We start from the raw sequence: 13812 nt of genomic DNA, 5'->3' as shown, positions 1-13812 counted from the left end.
GGAGGAGCAGGCCGGCCCGGCCACACAACCCTGGCAGCGCGGGGGACGCGTTCCCTGACCCCTTCCCTGCCTCCCTCCTTCCCTCTCGCCGCTCCCGGCGGGCGGGCGGGGAATGGCATGGGATGGAAGGGGAAGGGGAGGCCGCCCGGGCACGGTAGGCCCCAGGCCGCGGAGCTTTTCTAGGAAAGCCATTAAACTGCGCTGCCAGCAGTGCTTATGTAAATGCAGAAGGTAACATGGTGGTTTCCCCTCTCTCCTCCAGCCCCGCGGTTGGCGATGGCTCCTGGCACCGGGATCCGGCCCCGCAGCCGCCTCTGCCCTCCCAGCCCGTTTAATGAAAGCAACCCTGCACAGCAGCGGCGTGGTGTCCTACCTGGCGCTGCTCATTTTTAGAATTGAAATGCTGTTTGCCATCCCTACGGCTGCATTGTTTGCTTTTGCAAGCCAGCCTTGCTAATCAGAGCCACGCTTGTCACTTTCCATATTGGAATGGTTTTGCAACAACATTTCACGCTCTTGGGCGATGGTCCAGCACTCCCATGTCCGGACATTGGCACCGTGCAGAGTCCCAGTGACCACAAACCATGCCCAGATCCGACAGAAACATCCAGTGTTATCCCTGGTCATTCCAAAGGCTCGCCATGCGTCCCATCCTGGCTCTGGTGCTGCTACAACGGGGCCTCCACATCACCACGACTGCAGAGCTTGATTTCACTGCTGGCAAGACAGGACAAAGAGATGAGCCACAAACTCAGTGCTTCTTTTGTTTCTTTTTTCTTTTTTTTTTCTTTGATGGATATTCAGTATTGCTGGAGAATTATGGTCGTAAGGCAGCAGTTCTGGAGTCAAGGGTGGACTTTACCTTCAGTCTTATGCCTGGGACAGATCACAGGCAGATTTTGCCTGCCTGAGCATCATCTCAAAAGCAGATGGGACCCATCGGCTCCACAAAGCCTTGGATGGTGGGTCCCTGGGTGTAGGATCACCCCACAGTACTCATTTCCTTCAAGGTCAAGCACATGCATTTTTCCTTTCTTCTATGAAGCAAAAGATTTAAATATTCTGAGAAAACAGATTGTTTTGCTTTGCAAAATCATATCATTCTGAGAAAACCCTGGGCCTTCAGACCATTTGCTTGAAAAGGCCAGAGTTATATGAGGAAACCAAAATCTCTCTAGAAAGCCAAGAAGCATATTTGTAATTGCAAATCCCTTGGTGTCCAAACATTTATTTCTGTAATGATTTCCATGGCTCAAATGGGCAACTTTCTCTGGTGTGTAGGTTGCTTTTGGTATGTAAGAGGTGATAATTTTTGAAAACCGTATCCAGTCCAATTCCAAAATTTGACTGCTTTGCTGAAAGTTGGGAAATTTAAAAGGGACAAAAAAAATGTGGCAAGGGAGCCATTTCTGCATTATAATCTCAGATCTGTCCATGCTTCTAAAGCAGTTTAACCTCTTTGATACTCTCATTTAGTGAAAGAAGATAAGCAAAAACAGTGGGTGGAGGAAGGAGAATGGGAATCTGCACGTAGCCTAAGGCAAGAGGAAAGGGAGCCCTTCTGGGGAGTGGGGGACACCAAGGGCCTAGAGAAGGATATGGGAGGAGCTGTGAGAAGTCCACGAAATGGGAATGAGAGGTGTAACGTTCAGAAAGCCTGTGTGAGAAATGGGGGAGGGAAAATCCCTGAAGTGTGCCTTGTCTGGCCCTCAGGAACTACAAACACCGTCTTCCCATCCATCTGCTGAGCAGCGACAACATGCTGAAGTGAAGTCATCTGGCTGGAGGTTTCCGTGGTCTGGTGTTCTCCAAATGTTCAGTCGTGGCTCCAGGGTGCCAGGCTCTCATTTTTAACATCATGACGTGCCCGACTGGGCGATTACCGGAGGAGACATTCTGTTCTGCAGGATCTCCAAAGCGCATTCTGGCAGATTTATGCTTTAATAATTGCACCCCATCCGTTTTGTTCTGCTTTCTCTTTCTTCATGAAGGTGAATCCCCCATGGGACTGCATAAAGGCCTTCTACTCTCTGAGATGAGCTTTAGACTCTGTAGTTCTGTTGCCCAAATATGCGGCTGGGCTCAGAGCTACCAGAGCCACTTCCAGAGCGAATGGGAGGGAGATTCTCATTTTCAGAGGTTTCCAAGAACGGATGTTGAGTAACATGGGGCAGTTGAGCAGTTTGTGGTTTACAGCGGATTGTTTGGTGAGCGAACTGGGCTTGGGGAATCAGTTTTGCCTCGAGCTGGGAGAGGCACTTTTAAACAATAACTGTTATGTTTCCAGTGAGAAAGACAGGACAAACTCCTAACTTTTGGATGTACAACTAGAGCAGTTCTGAGGTCTTGGTTCACATCTATGTTTGAATAAAAGCGTGACTGCAGAGTGCTTCAGTGACACAGCTACTCATGGTTTGTGGCATCCCAACGACTGGCAAGTCTTCTCACAGCAATATTTTTAAGACACATCCTTAAAATAGCTGAAATGACTTGTAACAGGGAGTGCTCGGCCTACCAAGCACATATAAGCAAATATTTGTAATAACTGGCCCAGTGTTTGCACAGCACCAAGCACACTGCCTGAGCTCCATAAATAATAATACTTGGCACTCACAGAATGGTTTCCATTTTCAAAGCACTTTAGTCATAACCCTTGACACCTATACGGCCTTTTACATCTTTACAAGAATTAATTAATCCTCACAATGCCCTGTGAGGTAGGTATGCACTGCAATAATAACAATAACAACAATTAATAATTCATGCATTCTACTCAAAAATCACTTCAGGGATTAAAATGCATCTGTAATACTTGGGGTTTATTAACATTTTCCAGCAAATAATAAAACCCCTGGTATTGTGTTAAATCTATATAATATCCATCCATAAATCTTTTGCAGATCGAGGCGAGACTGGAGCCCCAGTGAGGCACCAGCACATCAGCGGGAAGTGGATGACTGACTCCAGAGAAGTTCAAGCCCAGTCCACAGGCAATCCAGGTGCCAGAAAGGAACTTCCCAGCCATGGCAGCGTTAAATAAATACCGGCGAACCAGGAAGGCTCTTTGTTCATTTTTAGCTCTTGTTTATGCAGAGGGCTCCCCCAGCTTGGGCATGCATGACCCAATCCTGCACAAACACAGCACCAAGAAAGTGCAAGTGCTTACTGGGTGAGAAAGGGCAGTGACTCAGCACCGCACTGAGCGGTGAGAGCAGGGAGGAGCCTGGATAGCACCGGGCAAACACTTTCCCTCAACACTTTCCCTTGTAAAAATTACCATAATGCCTTTGATATGCAGGCAAGCCCCAGTTAAACCTGATATTTAAACGAGCAGGACTTAAACCCTCTTGACTTAAACAGAAGAACCATCAGGCTCCCACGGGGGAGCTCCTGCTTGCCAGAGTGGAGGAGGGACTTGGGGGCTGGAATCAGGCTCCCCTATGGACAGTCCAATTCCCCACAAAGATGCTTTTGTCAGTTTGCATGCCAAAGTGGATTAACATAAACCACAAGGGCACTTTAATCCTAATGAACAGGTACACCCACACTGTAACAACACCACCATGACTTCCCAGTGGCTGCATGCTCTGAATTGGAAGCACGGGTGGCCTTCATACTGTAAGACTATTTTTTCCTGTAATTTGAGGGAGATACCAACTTAAAAAAAAACAACAAACAAACAAAAAACCCCCAACAAACAAAAAACACTTCTGAACTATTTGTGTTGTGCATACCAGGAAAGGAAATGGAGGTTCACTGTTTTGAAGACACTGGCTTTACTCTTTTTGAGTCTGCTGGCAATGACTGCTGAAGATGACATGCTGGAAAAGGGCTTCTTTTTCTGGGTATGGAGCATCTTCTGCCCCTACCTCTGCCTAGAAATTCATCAGTGACTGATCAGTGGACATCTAGGGTAAAAAAATGTCTAACATTGGTGATTAATTAGCACACCTGTAGCATTAGTTTTTATTAGATCCTTTAAAGTATACACACAGAGATAATGATGTTGTAGATCTCCATAAGGCAGGGAGGAGTCAATCCCAAAACAATCATCTCACTGATACACTTACCAGATCGATCTCTGAGGCTTCTGCTTCCCAGAATAAACAGCAAGAGCAGAGGCACAGCATGACCAGGTGAACAGTCCCTCATTCATAGGCAGATGATGAACTGTGTTATTCGAAGCCATGAAGTGGCTCTTGCAGAAGTTCCAGGACACAAGTTGTGCTGCTCAGAGTATGCGTTGCCCTACCTTGGTGTTGAAACACGAGAACCTGTCACCATCTCCCTGGTGTACAGAGCTCCAGCAGGGCACAAGCTGCTTGCCTTGGCCCTTCTGAACTGGACCAATTTCACACTTCTTTTTTGAAAGCTACCAGCAGGCCCCAAAAAATAGCAGGGATAAGCATACTTACCAAACAGAGCCATTGGCCTTATTGTTTTGTTGCTGCTTACCTCCCACCCAGAGGCCTAGCATTCCCTGAAGGTTTTAAGAGGAACACAAATGTGTGTGTGAATGTATCATACCAAGGAGAACTTCCAGTTCACTGCCAGAGGAAGGGATTTTCAAAGGAGAAGTGAGAAACAGAGAAGAAATGCTTGCTGCTTCAGCCCCTTCAAGCAAGGGCTCCTGCACCTTTGCTTCCTGCAGGGAAGCAGCCGCTCCCGCTGAGGCGCGTTGTCCCTTTTTTATTTTTTGGAAAAGAAAACCAGTGGGTTTGTTGCTGCACTCCCAGGGCCTCCCTGCCCATGGAGAGCTGCCACTGAGGGCAGAGGATGTCACTGTTCCCCTGGGCTCCCACAGTGGCTCCTGGCACAAGAAGGAGGACGAAATAAAAGCTGAGTATAATCCCTTGCTACCAAGAATCCTCTCCCAGGAGAACTGGTGGATGTTTCACACAAGAAGAGGAGAAAAATGAGTGAACAATGTGGAAAGATGCTGAGATGCTGAGAAGCTGATCCAGGCCTGACTCTGAGAAGTGGCACTGACTGACCTCAGCAGGTTTAGTTATCGCAGGTGCAGGGCTGTGGTTTCAGTGTGAACTGGGGTGTTGGAGGCATAGGAACAAATTTATATTTTGGCTTTAATCATGCTCTAAAAATTGTTTTAATTTTTTCTTTTCTTTTTTTTTGGTTGCAAATGTAAATATCCACATTATATGGATGGAAAGAAAATGTTACTTCTCAAACAGAAATACTGATGGGTGCCCTGTTAACTTCAGGGTTGTAACTCAGATGTTACATCCTACAATGGCTAAGCAAATCCAAACCTGTTTTATTTTAACAGGGTTACGAAAAAGGGTGTGTACCAGCTGCTCTCACACACCTCTGAAGTTTCAAGCAAGACATATCTGGCCCTCGTAGGAGATCAAACAGATTATCTCACAGGGCCAGGATGTGGTTGCAAAAAATTCGCTCTTGCAAGCGTCATAGTGATTCATAATATAATCTACATTACTCGGTATGATTACTGCAGAGTAAATAAAGGCACAAGTACAAAAGGTGTAATATTTATTTTTTACCTTGATTTCTGTCACATACTATTTTAATATTTCCTGTCAGTCCAAGAATCCAGCCAGCATGAAGAAGATTTCTCTTTCTTGCCCATGCTTAAACCCTGCTTGTCTTTCGTTATACTGACATTGTTGTGTTTTTTATGTGAGGGGAGGACTGAGCCAGGACTGATTTGCTCCCTAATCAGAGTCCTGAAAGACTCCTCATGTGGCCTTCAGCAAGCTGTTTATTATCAGGGCATGAGCTTCCATCTATAAAAAGAGAGGACTAACACAGCAACTAATGGTGATTATATTATTGTTAACACATAATTATCTATCTCATAAGTAAATTGGGAGGGTAAATTAGTGTTTATGAAGTATTTTAAAGATGATGATAATATGATTTATGTGAGGGCTATACTTTATGTCTTGAGGACAGCAATTGTTGAAAACCACCTTCTAATTAGATTTTGCTAATGATGGTGTCAAAAAGGTGTGGAAAAAATATCAGTAGGTACACTCAAGAGACCCTGGTTTTATTTCTTATATTATTTCATCAGCTGCTTTCCTGCAGACAGATATGCTATATCCATTTGTTCAAGATTTTAAACGTTGTTTTCTGGCATATTAAGCATAAAATGAACGAAGTAGATGGCAGTGCCAAAGCACACCCTGCAGTGTGTTATTAGACAACTTGCTCCGCTGATTAAAGCCCTTGAAGTCAATAGAGGTTTTGCAGTTGTTGGGTTGTTTTTGTTTCCCCACCCCGCTGGGCAAGGATTTCATCCTGGATCTCCAGCCTTGTCTTTCACTACACATCACTGATGTGCTTAACACTCAATTAAAGCACACCCAGGATTTATTCCACACAATCCTTTAGAGTGAGAGGGTGACTGCAGATACTCAGAAGGAGCAGCATAAGTCCAGCCAGAAGGATGACTTCCCCTGGGGCCTCCCATATTTCCCTTTTTTGTCAATTATCTACATTTCGTTGAACATCCACTTCTTTCAGTTTTATTCTTGAGGGCTTCTGATAACGTATCAAACTTCCCCGAGCTGGCTGTAATCTTCCCCCCTCCGACGTGCACTGCCACGAGAGTGACCCGACTGGCTGCAGTAGATTAGGCAGCATTATTTCACAAAACATTTCCAAAACAAAACCAAATTTTATGAGCTGTGCGAGCATCCTGTGTAACATGCTTGGTAGGTACATAAAATACTTTGGGGGATATACAGAAAGAGAGATTTGACTGGGTAGAGCAGTGCATTGGAAATAGCTCTCTATCTTTCACAATGCTAGATCTGTGCCATAACATGAGACCAAAACACACACACACACACACACACACACACACACACACACACACACACAAAAAAGGGATAGAAAAAAATCCCAAATCTCACAGTGGAAGAATGAACTGAGAATTATTTCCTCAGCTGAGCCAATATTTCCTACAACACGGCTTTCTGTGAGTCAGCCTTTTTGTGCCACAGAACTTAAAATAGCAAAAGTGAGATAACAGTAGGCTTGTTGGAAATAGAAATTTTCAAGGGATGCAAAAAAGAAAACCACAGTAAAACCAACTTTTGGACCTAGAGAGTGGTGATGAGCATGGCAGTGATCTGCTGGTAATAGATTATTGTAAGAATATATCAAATCATCTCAAAAAAAAAAGTTACATTTATCTGAGATTGTAAAACATGGAAAATCCCAGGTATGTGGGAAGCCCATCACAGGGATTCCAGCCACTCCTCAACCCTCCTGCAATGCCGAGAGCAGAAAGCACAGCTCCCTGATTCCTTTCTTTCTCCCTCTCCTATAAGCAGCAGTGGTTTCAGCCCAACCCCAGCATCTCCTTTAATTTTACTTATACTGCTAAGAAGCCCTGGGCCAGCAGAGAGGAACCTCAGGCAAATTCCACACTGATTTCACATAGTTCAGAACATGGCGTAATAAATATACATAGAGGAGGAGAGAGAATGTTTCTAGAGGCAGAGTGAAGCAGGGGATGGGCTAGCAATTAGACTTATTGGCCATATCCCAGCCCTTGGTGGTTCTTCTGGGGCTGTATCTGTCAGAGACAAGTTTAAAGCCCATAAGAAATGCATGTCTCACCAAACCCATGAGGTTCCCTATTTGCTTACATGATGTGGAATGCACCTACACAGGAGAGTTCCCACTGGGAGCAAAGATCATGTGCCTGCTGGTAACTCTGCACCATCAACTAGAAGTGATTAGCATGAGAAGGGGTGGAGCCCCACTCTGGCCTGTATGAAAATTAAGATCATTATTAAAATGCATCCAAAAATGAAAAAGGCACCCCAAGCTCCTCAGTTTTTGGCAGGGTTGGGGTTGTCTGTTTCCTTACTTGCTTAACAAAGTTTCCTCTTCGAGCACCTGTCCACCTCAGATTTCAGCCACTTGCTCATGGTCCATGTGGATAATTGCTCCCGTTCCCCTATATTTAGGTGCAATATCTAACATTTGCTAACTTAATTGTCCATGGAGCATTTTGCAAAGGAGTGGCCCCATGCAGATCCATGGCACTTGTCTTTTATTTTTCATTTCTTCCTATAAAATGTGGGTCCTGTTCCACAAGGCACCAGGCAGAGGCAGCTGCGCCAGATGTGTAATGTAAGCAAAGCAAGCAGAGGCACAGACATTGGATTTACACAGCAGGTTATTTTTGAAGCTGGGAGCAAAACCTCCATCTCCTGAGCCTTGCTGGGGAAGGTTCACTCCAACCAGGCTGGGTCTTGTCATTCAGACACAGAGTTTCTGTGGAAGCACCTTCTTCCCCTTCATTGCTGAGGAATTTTTATCTTAAAAAGTCTATGAGGACATAAAAACTTTTCATTTCCCACATCCTGTCATTAAGCAGCTGTACTCCAAACAATGAATGATGACAAACCAAAGCAACAGTTTTAACAGAAGCAGGATTACACTTGGCATTGCTATTTGTTATGTGGCTTAGTGGACAGCAAGAAAAATGTGTGCTTCTGCTGCCCTTTCCTGCTGCCAGCTCTGTACCCTATTAATACCTAATGGCACTCCTGGAGAGAACACTGTAGCAAGAACAGCTGCAGGATGAGACCCCAAAAATTAAATGATGTCTGGGCCAGCAAGGGCTGGGCTGGGGATCTGCAGTTTTAGACGAGACCCTTAGTTCCTCTGGGCTGGGTTCTCACCTCTGGCACTGACTCACTGCTATCTGATGCAGATGCTTCAACAGGAAGAAAAAGATTTGGACAAGCCTTCTGGTCTGTGGTGTCCTCATATACACACAGGGAGACAGCTGTCCTAACCTGGGGGGATCAGCTAAACAGAGAATTTTAACTAAAATCCTGCTTTGTTACATTGCATTTTTCTCCACCAAGTAAGGTGAAAACATAACCAACCCACGCCTGATTAATTATCAGACAGTACTTGCAGAGGTTTAAGTAATATCCCACTTTGCTTGTGCATCCTCTGAAGCCTTGCTGGTAATGATGATACATGGCTGTTAGCAGAGACGCCATTTAGAAACTGAAGGTACAAAAATATTCGCTGAGGATGCTGCCAGCTTTACAGAAATGGATGTGAATGTTTAATCACATTACTCTGCACCAACGTGGTACTTCTGAAACAAGAGGCTCAAGCTGCTGTACCCAGGAGAGCAGAGAGCTCCCATCTAGGCAGGAGGATGTGGAGGGATGGCAGCCCCTGTGCAGTGAGTGTGAGCCCCTTAAGGGGCTCAGTCCAGGCTCCAGAGTTGGTCAGGCTGCAGGCAGGACCCTGCCCACACCATCTCCTCCCCAGCAGAGCCCTAGGCCAGCACTCAGGACCCCTCCTGGTGTCACAGCTCACAGCTTGGGAGACAGACCCTGCACATACAAACTGACATTTAGCAATGTCTGCTTGGAACCATCCTCGGGTCCTTCTGGGCCATCTTTCCATGCAAACACAAGACCCATTGAGCCCAGGTCATATCCACAGGCGTTCAGGAGTCAATGGGATCATTCATGTTCCGAAAATCGTGCACACACTCAAGTTGTTCCTTTGGCAGTGGCCCAGACTGGCACTGCCATGTGCTTCCAGCCCCCTTCAGCATTCACACTGTTCCACCTCAGTGAGGCCCACAGGGCTTGGGTAAACATAAATAATGGCAACATTACAGTCCCATTTCACGTCCAAGGTTGCAAATGGTATTTCTATTTACTATTGAGCATCTCTTTATTCATCAAATGCATTAGAAAATCCATTAAAGAGGAAATTAGGGATCTAATGACCTACACCATCATTCAAACACGGTGTTTCAGATACAGGCATCGAATATAGTTCAGCACTTGCATCTCCTCTTGGCTGATGACTCACTGGAGGTGGGAGCAGTGCGATGAGACAGCCTTACTCACCCTCCACCCTGGGAACAGGCTGGCAGCACATACGGTGCAGAGATGAGCACAGCTGCCCGGCGGGCCATGGGGCTGTGCTGTGGGCAGGGGGAGGGCAAAGAGGGCAGCAAGGGCAGAGAGGGCAGCCAGCTGCCCACTCACTGCCATGCTGCTGGGAACTAGGATGGCTGCAAAGGAAGGGATGGCATGGATGGCTGTGGCATGGCTATATTTGTGTGTGTGTGTGTGTATACAATGCAAATATTTAGACTGAACTACAGAAGCCCTGCCTTGTATCTCTGTCTGTGCTGCAGGTGCAGCAGGGACAGTGGACTTGCCTGTGGCTGTGCAGGGAGTTACCACTCAAGGGTAAGATGACAACAGCAAGTGGCACTTCCCTGTAGCCAAACCTGAGGTTTAAGCAGCAGCTCCATCGACCTCCCACAGCAGCTGAGTTGGCACATCCCCAGCTCCTTCATGTTCTGCCATCACAGCACAATAGCCAGGGCAGCTTTTCTGATAGGACTTTGCATCCCAAATCTCTTCCTAACTGCTGACAGCAGCCAGGCTTCTCAATCTTAAATTTGCAGTGAGCTCCATAAACTGTTTGAATGCCAGTGTTGTTTGTATAAATCTATACATGAACTGTGTCTTTGTGCTGCTCCACTTCATTAAACAAGCTGAACAATTCAGTATCTGGTTTTATGCCTCCAGGCACTTGGGTCATTTCTGATTTTTACTCATCTCAGAGTTCACGTTTGCAATGAATGACTTCTCTCCCTGGCAGGACAACCAGATAAAGTAAACGATAAAATCTTTCCCACCAGCATGGAACAGGCAAGGGACAGAGCTCGGGCTCCCCTTGCATCGCATCCCACCCTTTGCCAGCATCTGCATCTGGGGAGACTTGCATCATTTCAAAATCTCCACCCTTGGTTCCATGTGACAGCAGAAGCCAAACCAGAATTTAGCCCCCCTGAACATTGCTATAGCCTCAATTCCCCTTCCAGATGTATGACAAAGTCATTTTCTCTCTTGGCTGCACAGCAGCAGCATTTTCTTCCCCCACACCCCCAACAAGGAAGATTTTGCATCTTTAAATGAACTGATTATGACCAGGAACTCAGCTCAGCAGCTTAGAGCCTGTCACACATCACATTCCCATGGCTTTCAGCTGGGTCTGCAACTGTTTTGCAAGTGACTAACACAGAGCTGCAAAAGATTTAAAGCTTTCTAATAAATGCCATGTCCCCCTCCGCTGTACACAGACACACACACACACACAGCATTATTCTAATGCCCTGCTAAGCTTTCTAACTGCTTACATCACACGACACAATCAGCCATTTGGCCCTGAGTCAGTGTTTCCATGAAGCAGAGTCAGTGTAAAAAGCTTTCAAGGCACTGGGATTGTTTTTGCTTCTGTAATGCTTTAAAAATGCTATATCTTGGGACCAAAGACTATTCAGTGAAAACACGGCATTTCTGGATGCCTTTCAGTTCTTGCATCAGAAATGCTGGCACTGGGAACCAAATTGTTCCCATATTTGAGCCTGGTACCAAAACATCAAGTTTTTCTTTGTGAAGTTTATAAAAACAAACAACTATAGACTTGCATATATTAATCACGGGGAAACGGAAGCTGCTTGAGGGGCCTGTCTTAGCCCCCTTTGTACTTTAGACAAACAACAACAGGTCTCTGCTTACCAGTGGCCATATTTTGGGCCATACCAGATGAAAGCAATTAGAATGGTTTACATGTGTGTTCAAGACTCAAGGCAAGATCAGTGCATGACTATGTACTGACCAGGGTGGGCTGTGTGTTCAGACACAGCTGCTGCTGGCCATGGGGTGCTTACCCAGAAACATGCCTGGTACCCTATACCTGGACTGCATGTGGAAGAAATCTCCATTTATACAAACTATCTGCCCGAGAGCTACTGGATTTTCCAGCTTTGGCCATTCTCCCTGGGGCAGATGAGCACCTGCCTGGCAGGGAATGCTGGCAAGCACGTGAGTGCTCATCCCAAGTCCATTGGGATGTGACCAGCCCAGCATCAGAATGCCATAACCCATAGGTGACAAATTTCAGGGAGATTTAGATTAGATATTAGGAAAAATGTCTTCACAGAATGAGTTGTCAAGCATTGGAACAGCCTGCCTGAGGAAGCTGTGAAGTCACCATCCCTGGAAGTGAAAACATGCGGATATAGCACTTCAGGATGTGGTTAAGTGGTGAACATGGTGGTGGCGCTGGGTTAATGGTTGGACTTGGTGATCATAGAAGTCTTTTCCAACCTTAATGATTCTATGAAACCTAACAGGGGTCCTTTGAGGATCCCTCTAGGGATCCTTTTCCAGCTGCTGTACAGGTATATACTCCAGCTTTCCAGCAGACACTTTCCAGCACCCTCTCCTAACAACCCTTAGATGCCATCCAACATGGTGTGGGGACAGGGATGACACACTGTCCATGTCATTTGACCATGTATTTTTCATAACTGCTTATTACACATTATTACTCACTTCTGCCTGGGTTTATTTTGCTTTCTGAGGGGAGGAGCAGTGAAAATGCTGTCAGATCAACAGCAGGGAAACAGCACACAGGCATTTTGGCATATTTATGTCCATTCTTAGCCATTCTCTTTCTTTTTCTGTTTTTAGAAGTCAGAGTGCAACTTTGCACTGCTTACAGAGATTGCTCGACACCAGTTGTAACCTCTGACAGTCTAAATGTCATCGGAGAAAAGGAGTTGTGAGGAAGGCTGTGGTTTGAATTTTAACAGGGAGCAGGAGCTAGTTAGATATTGCTGGTTTGAGGGATGCTTAAGGAAGGACCCAAAGGTCTCTCTTCTCTAAGGGATGTCTGTAGCCAGATAGAAAAATGGTGGATTTGTAACAGAAATCTTTAGAGACAGGCCTGCTGTCCTATGGAAAATAGGAATTCTTAACCTTACAAAAAATGCTTCCTTTTTCCTCCTGGGGAGAGCTCCCAAACCCAATCTCATCCCCAATGAGGCACCATGACTAGGAACATGTTAATTTCCATTTCAAAGAGCATCGCAGGGTGACACAGGACCTTTGTCTTGACCAACAAAACCACCCAGCAAGAAAATATTCCCATCAGAACTTTGAGCTTGAATTGAAAGTTTTCCCCCCAAATCTTCAAGTTTCAACTTTTCAGTAAAAACTCTACATTCTTTGGATTTTTGTTTGTTATGGTTTGGTTGGTTGTTTGGGCTTGTTTGGTTATCTGTTTTTAAGTCCAGTAGAAAGAATGGTTAATAATTTCCATTTCTCCTTGGGGCAGGGGTGAGCCATGGGCCATCTCTAAAAAACCACATAATAGATCCTGAGTTTACATCTAAAAAAACCTCTAAATTTTTGGTGGTTATTATTAAACTACAAGTTTTATCTATTTCTTACTATCTCAGCACTAAGGAGGAAATTGAAGAGTTTTCTAAGAACTTCTTAAACTGCCAGTGAAAGCCAACATTACAGATAAACCATGGTATCTGAGAATCAGAAAATAGCTTCTCTCCAGCTGTGTTATCAAGCAGCAGCACAGGGCTGTGAAGTGCATTTATTGTGCAGTGACTGAAGAAAAAATTGGGGAAAACACTGGGAAGCACGAGGCATGTTTTGGGCACCCATTTCCCATAATCTTGGGAAGGATAAATACTGAACCCCAATTCAGCCCTAACCAGGCACATGTTATGTGTGTAGACAAAGCAGCCAATGGATCTCATGGACCTGTAAAAGCTGTTTCCAGCCCTGGCAGCTCAAAGAAAGACAGAAGATTTAAGCACCAGATTTTTTTATCAGCCTGAGCCCAGGTTTACCCAAAAATGCTTTGGAGGGAGACTGAAATAAAGTGGCAGAGGAACACCAACCTGCTTTGCCAGCAGTGCAGGGGAAGGCTCTGGCTCTGCCCCAGTTGTCCTTT

The sequence above is a fragment of the Pithys albifrons genome, chromosome 11 (genome assembly GCF_047495875.1).
Source record: "Pithys albifrons albifrons isolate INPA30051 chromosome 11, PitAlb_v1, whole genome shotgun sequence".
Classification (NCBI taxonomy): domain Eukaryota; kingdom Metazoa; phylum Chordata; class Aves; order Passeriformes; family Thamnophilidae; genus Pithys; species Pithys albifrons.
Note: the sequence above shows the minus strand (reverse complement) of the source record.